This window comes from Bos grunniens, chromosome X, assembly GCF_055505025.1.
Source record: "Bos grunniens cultivar Pamir isolate PY7600 chromosome X, Bosgru_T2T1.0, whole genome shotgun sequence".
NCBI lineage: Eukaryota > Metazoa > Chordata > Mammalia > Artiodactyla > Bovidae > Bos > Bos grunniens.
In genome coordinates, this window is record NC_141194.1 from 96592403 (window position 1) to 96599253 (window position 6851).

General features: G+C 42.0%; 1 pseudogene; it reads right to left on the reverse strand.

Annotated features, from left to right (window-relative positions):
- Positions 1 to 6183: 6183 nt before the first annotated feature.
- LOC147340943 (large ribosomal subunit protein uL29 pseudogene) lies at positions 6184 to 6480 on the reverse strand (annotated as a pseudogene).
- Between the last annotated feature and the right edge of the window lie 371 nt (positions 6481 to 6851).

Genomic DNA, 6851 nt, shown 5'->3' on the forward strand with positions numbered 1-6851 from the left:
TATAATTAATCTGATTTAGGTGTTGACCATCTGGTGATGTCCATGTCTAGAGTCTTGTGTTGTTGGAAGAGGGTGTTTGCTATGACCAGTGCATTTTCTTGGCAAAACTCTATTAGTCTTTGCCCTGCTTTATTCCGTATTCCAAGACCAAATTTGCCTGTTACTCCAGGTGTTTCTTGACTTCCTACTTTTGCATTCCAGTCCCCTATAATGAAAAGGACATCTTATTTGGGTGTTAGTTCTAAAAGGTCTTGTAGGTCTTCATAGAACCATTCAACTTTAGCTTCTGCAGCGTTACTAGTTGGGGTATAGACTTGGATTACTGTGATATTGAATGGTTTGCCTTGGAAACGAACCGAGGTCATTCTGTTGTTTTTGAGATTGCATCCAAGTACTGCATTTTGGACTCTTTTGTTGACCATGATGGCTACTCCATTTCTTTTGAGGGATTCCTGTCCGCAGTAGTAGATATAATGGTCATCTGAGTTAAATTCACCCATTCCAGTCCATTTTAGTTCACTGATTCCTAGAATGTCGATGTTCACTCTTGCCATCTCTTGTTGGACCACTTCCAATTTGCCTTGATTCATGGATCTGACATTCCAGGTTCCTATGCAATATTGCTCTTTACAGCATCAGACCTTGCTTCTATCACCAGTCACATCCACAACTGGGTATTGTCTATGCTTTGGCTCCATCCCTTCATTCTTCTGGAGTTATTTCTCCACTGATCTCCAGTAGCATATTGGGAACCTACTGACCTGGGAAGTTCCTCTTTCAGTGTCCTATCATTTTGCCTTTTCATACTGTTCATGTGGTTCTCAAGGCAAGAATACTGAAGTGGTTTGCCATTCCCTTCTCCAGTGGACCACATTCTGTTAAACCTCTCCACCATGACCCGCCCGTCTTGGGTGGCCCCACGGGCATGGCTTAGTTTCAGTGAGTTAGACAAGGCTGTGGTCCTAGTGTGATTAGATTGACTAGTTTTCTGTGAGTATGGTTTCAGTGTGTCTGCCCTCTGATGCCCTCTTGCAACACCTACCGTCTTACTTGGATTTCTCTTACCTTGGACGTGGGGTATCTCTTCACAGCTGCTCCAGCAAAGCACAGCTGCTGCTCCTTACCTTGGATGAGGGGTATCTCCTCACCGTCACCCCTCCTGACCTTGAACATGGGATAGCTCTTCTAGGCCCTCCTGTGCCCACGCAGCCACCCCTCCTTGGATGTGGGGTTGCTCCTTCCGGCCGCTGCCCCTGGCCTCAGGCGTTTGGTAGCTCCTCTCGGCTGCGGCCCCTGACCTCGGACATGAGGTAGCTCTTCCCGGCCGGCTGCCGCCCCTACCTTGGACTGGGGTAGCTCCTCTCCGCCGTTCCTACACCATCACATCCTGGCACCCTCAGGCACTGCCCCTGACCTCAGACGTGGGGTAACTCCTCTTGGCCACTGCCTCTCCACTTATAGTTATTATAAATATTGGCCATATTTCCTGTGTTGTAAAATATATCTTTACAGCATATTTAGTTTTGTTGAAAAGACAGTTGAGAGTCTTACAGGAGTTCCCTTGTACATAACTAGTTGCTTTTCTTTTTCTATTTTTAGGGTCCTCTCTTTAATTTTTGCCATTTTAATTATACTGTGTCTTGATGTGGACCTCTTTAGATTCATCTTATTTGGAGCTCTGTATTCCCCTGACCAGGATGCCTCATTCTTTTCCCAGGTTAGGGAAGTTTTTAACTATTAATTCTTCAAATAAGTAAGTTCTCTGCCCCTACCTCTCTCTCTTGCCTTCTGAGACCACTGTACTGTAAATATTAGTACTCTTGATGTTGTCCCAGAGGTCTCTTACACTGTTTTCATGTTTTAAAATTCTTTTTTTTCTGTTCAGCTTGAGTGTTTTCCACTACTCTTTCTTCTAGTTTGCTGATTTGTTCTTCTGTATCATCTAATATACTGTTGATTCCTTCTAGTGTACTTTTTCTTCAATGATTGCATTGTTCAACTTTATTTCATTCATTTTTATATTTCCAAAGTGAAAGTGAAAATGTTAGTCATTCAGTCATGTCTGACTCTTTGGGATCCCATGGACTGTAGCCTGCCAGGCTCCTCTGTCCATGGAATTCTTCAGGCAAGAATAATGGAGTGAGTAGCCATTCCCTTCTCAAGGGGAACTTCCCAATTCAGGGATTGAACTTGGGTCTCCTGCATTGCAGGCAGATTCTTTACCATTTCAGCCACCAGGGAAGCTCTTATATTTCCAAACTCTCTTTTAAACTTCTCACTGTGTTCATTCCATTTGGAATTCATTGAGTAGCCTTTTATGATTATTACCTTGAACTCTTTATCAAGTAGATTATTATTCTTCATTTTGCTTAGTTGTTTTTCTGTGGTTTTATCATATTCCTCTGTCTCCTCATTTTGCTTAGTTCTTTCTATTTTTAAATATTAGGTAGGTCAGTTACAGTTCCTGACTTTGGAGAAATAGCCTTATGTAGCAGACATTTTATGGGGTTCAACAACATACTACCATCTGGTCACCTGAATTATATGCTCTAGTTGTTCCCTTTTGTGGGCTACATGGGACCTTCTGTTGCAGCAGGGCTGACTGTTATGGATGCACTGGTAGGCATAGCTGGCCCCTGGCCCACTTGGTTGCTAGGCCCTTCTTTACATGGTGGCTGCCAACCCACTGGTGTAGAGCTGGGTCCCAGCATGGCAGAATGCAGGGGTTGGGTGTCCTGAGGCTTGTGCTGGCTTGCTGATGAGTTGGGTCAGGCCCCAGAGTGGCTGCTTGTCCCAGGAAATCCCAGACTGGTTGTCCAGCTCAGAAGGCCCCAGGGGTGGTGACAGTCTGCTAGTGGATAAGTAAACCCTGCATACTAATAGGCTAAAAAGATACTCCAAAATAGTGCTTGCCAGTACCAGTGCCCTTATGGTAGAATAGGATCCCCAAAATGGCTGCCACCAGCATCTATGTTCCTAAGGATAGTCCTAATTGCCTCCTACCAACCCAAGAGGCTCTCTAAGATTAGCAAGGGAGTCTGACCAGACTCTTTTCAAACTACTATCTCTGTGTTGGTCTTGGAATGTATGAGATTTTGCATATGCCCTTTAAGAGTAGAGACTGTTTCCGACAGCCCTCTACCTCTCCCATACCTAAGCCACACTGGTCTTCAAAATTACATGTTCTGCAGGCTCATCTCCCCAGTGTGCACCCCCAGGCTTGAAAGCTTAACATGTGGCTCAGACCCCTCGCTTCTTGGGGAGAACCTCTGCAATTGTGATTATCCTCCCATTCGTGGGTCGCCTCTTCCAGGAGTGTGAGTCTTGACTATTCCCCATCTACACCACTTCTACCCATTTTTCTGTGGTTCTTTCTTTTTAGCTTTAGTTTTATCATTTATGCTAGTCTTCAGGTCATTCTCATAAACAGTTGTTCTGCAAATAGTTGTAATTTTGGTGTGCCATTGGGAGGAGTTGTTCTCAAGGTCTTCCTACTCCACCACCTTGGTCATGCCTTCCTTTTTTTTTTTTTTTTTTTTGGATAGCAGAATAAGTGAATAGCTTCTCTCTTCTAGGGCCCAGTACTTGGATTCCACAATTTTTTTCTACCCTCCAGCCCTTTTCTCAAGTATGGTTTGACTTTTATACTTTTGCACTATCTTGCTTGCACAATTTGCATCCATCATTTCTAGTTTGGATTCCTTTAAAGTGGAATGAGAATGAAAAAAGACCTATGCTAGGAAGTGATACGATATTTGAGATTTGCCTCAAAATAATTCTGGTGAAGGAATGGGTGGGTATAGCTTAAGCAAGATTGGACATGTAGGGATAATTATTGAAGCTGGATGATGAGAGCATCCTGTTTAATTATACTATACTCTCTAATTTTAGATATGTTTGAAATTATCCATAAGATAAAGTAAAAAACAAAACATGTGAAGCGATATGAATGTAGAATCTTCTTAATTATTATAATTTCCCCCATCTTCTACTTTTTTCTCACCCACGCCTAATCTGACAGATTTTTTTTTTAGCGCCCTGCATTTACTGAGTCTTACAAAGGCATTCAGCCTAGATATCATTGAAGCAACAACTCATTTTGCATTCACATTTCATCAGTTTACATAATATTTAATTAAATCATATAATTACATTATTATGTACAACTGGCATAAATAGATTTAGAATCAGTTCAGTTCAGTCGCTCAGTCATGTCCAGCTCTTTGCGACCCCATGAATTGCAGCACGCCAGGCTTCCCTGTCCATCACCAACTCCCGGAGTTCACTCAAACTCATGTCCGTCGAGTCAGTGATGCCATCCAGCCATCTCATCCTCTGTCGTCCCCTTCTCCTCCTGTCCCCAATCCCTCCCAGCATCAGAGTCTTTTCCAATGAGTCAACTCTTCACATGAGGTGGCCAAAGTACTGGAGTTTCAGCTTCAGCATCAGTCCTTCCAATGAACACCCAGGACTTATCTCCTTTAGAATGGACTGGTTGGATCTCCTTGCAGTCCAGGGGACTCTCAAGAGTCTTCTCCAACACCACAGTTCAAAAGCATCCATTCTTCGGTGCTCAGCTTTCTTCACAGTCCAACTCTCACATCCATACATGACCATTGGAAAAACCATAGCCTTGACTAGGTGGACCTTTGTTGGCAAAGTAGTAAACTCAACTAATTTTCAATAAGCATACAACTCAAACTGTTTAAGCAGAAGTATCTGGGCAAACTCAACACTTCTACTCACACTACTTCTAACCACACTACTAACTATAAGCAGTTAGTGTATGGAGCCTATTGGTCCTGGTCCTGAGTGTCAGTTAATCCAGTAAGGTGATTAAGAGGAAGTTCACTAAGAGAATCTATTGTATTTTGTTGTTGTCGCCATTGTTATGTATGTGTTTGCCTTCATTTTTCAAGATTTAATCCTGACTGCAATTAATCTCTCATGATCTTAAACTCAGGACATTTGAAGATTTCATGCTTGCTTTGAATGATCTTCTGGTATGTAATGGAGCAAATGGGACTAAGTTGTTCAGTTACTTATGTTTGGCAAGGATGAGGAGTATATTTCCATATTCTTATTCTTATGCTTTCCTGCTTTCTCACAACTCTCTGATTTGCTCACTTAAAAAGAAATAGAAGTTAAGCCATTTTATTGACATCGGCTTGATTATACTTGCTAATATTCCTAGTAGCAATATTGAGGAATTAATTAAAATCCTGAGATGAGAGTACCTATCCAGAGAGACAAAGAATGAGTGTGTTAGTAGCCCCCAGCTCTAAGTTTCTGCAATCATTTGTGGAAATACCTTGAGGAAATATGCCAGTTTTTATTTTTCTATGCAGGGTGGCAAAAGGTGATATGACAGACCAATCTTTTTATAATAATAAAACTGTAGGGACCAAAATTCTTTCTCCTCCACCCTCCATGATACCTCATAAAGCTAATTCCATAATGAACTAGTCCCACTGCCCATTGATATTCTTTTATCAAACTTACAGCCATGGATATTGAAAGGAACTGCTTTCCCATCACTTAACCATTTTGGTATGAGTAACTTGTGAATACACAGGAGCAAGGCAATTTTTTCTTCCATTTTCCATCTCAGGTATGCAGTAACAACATGCATTCTGAGTCACGCAGAGTCCACTCTAAAGAATGTGTGCTGTAAGCTCAGAGGGGCTAATACTCAAATTAGGTTGCTAACAAATGGCAATTTATAATGCTAAAACTAATGAGAGGTCAAAGAACTAAAATATGCAAGGAGTTTTAATTATCCTGTCCTTTGTGATTCCACAAGAATATTTTTAAAGGAACACTATCAGCAGTATTCAACTGATATTTTAAGTTTCATTAAGATTTACATAACTTGTTACATATTGGGAAATACATTCTTCCTTTCCGAGCAGAGCAAGGACCTAAATCCTTCTCTTTGGGGTTGGAAAAAAAGAACTGTCTTGCTTTTATATTCAACTTATTGAACCCTTTCCTTTACATAGCACTGATGGGAAACATGGAATCTCTTCAAGGAAATCTCTAGATTGGATAGAATAGGAACTGTAGCAAATAAAATAACTACAACTTTTCCGTCCTTATTTCCTATGCCATTTCACTTTTTTTTTTTAGTCCCTCTCTTTTTTATTTTTTGCCAGTTTGTTTATGTTTTACTGACTGTGATGCTCAGGCCTTGACCACGAACTTCAGCAGTGGAACAACTGTTTCTCCTGCTGCTATTTCTTGTTCTTCAACTCTCCTCATGCTTGTTGAACCTGCAGTATGTGCTTTCTTGGGCTGCAGAGGCTTGTACTTCCTGAGGTTCTCTTTTTGAGTCTGATTAACAACAGTGAGAAGTCGGGAAATGAATTTACAAACACCTAGGATCTTGGAGGGCTTGGACGACACACTACTTGTCATTTTGATGATGCCTAGCCTGGGCAGTGCCACTTTCAGGCCACCCAGTTGTTTCAGCAGCTCCATCTTGCCAGAAAGATCTCAAGCCTTAAACTTGGCCATGGCTGCACAAGCTGCTGCCACTGCCTACATTGAGGGAATTTTTTTCATTTCTTATTGGCACTTCCCTCTGGCACAAGTGGGCTTCCCAGGTGGCTCTAGTGGTAAAGAACCCACTTGCCAATGCAGGAGACATGAGAGATGCAGGTTCTATCCCTAGGTTGGGAAGATCCCCTGGAGAAGAGCATGGCAATCTACTCCAGTATTCTTGCCTGGAGAATCCAATGGACAGAGAAGGCTGGCAGGCTACAGTCCATGGGGGTCACAAAGAGTCAGACACAAAAGAAGTGACTTAGCATGCATGTACTGTCATATGTACATCCACACATACCACCACA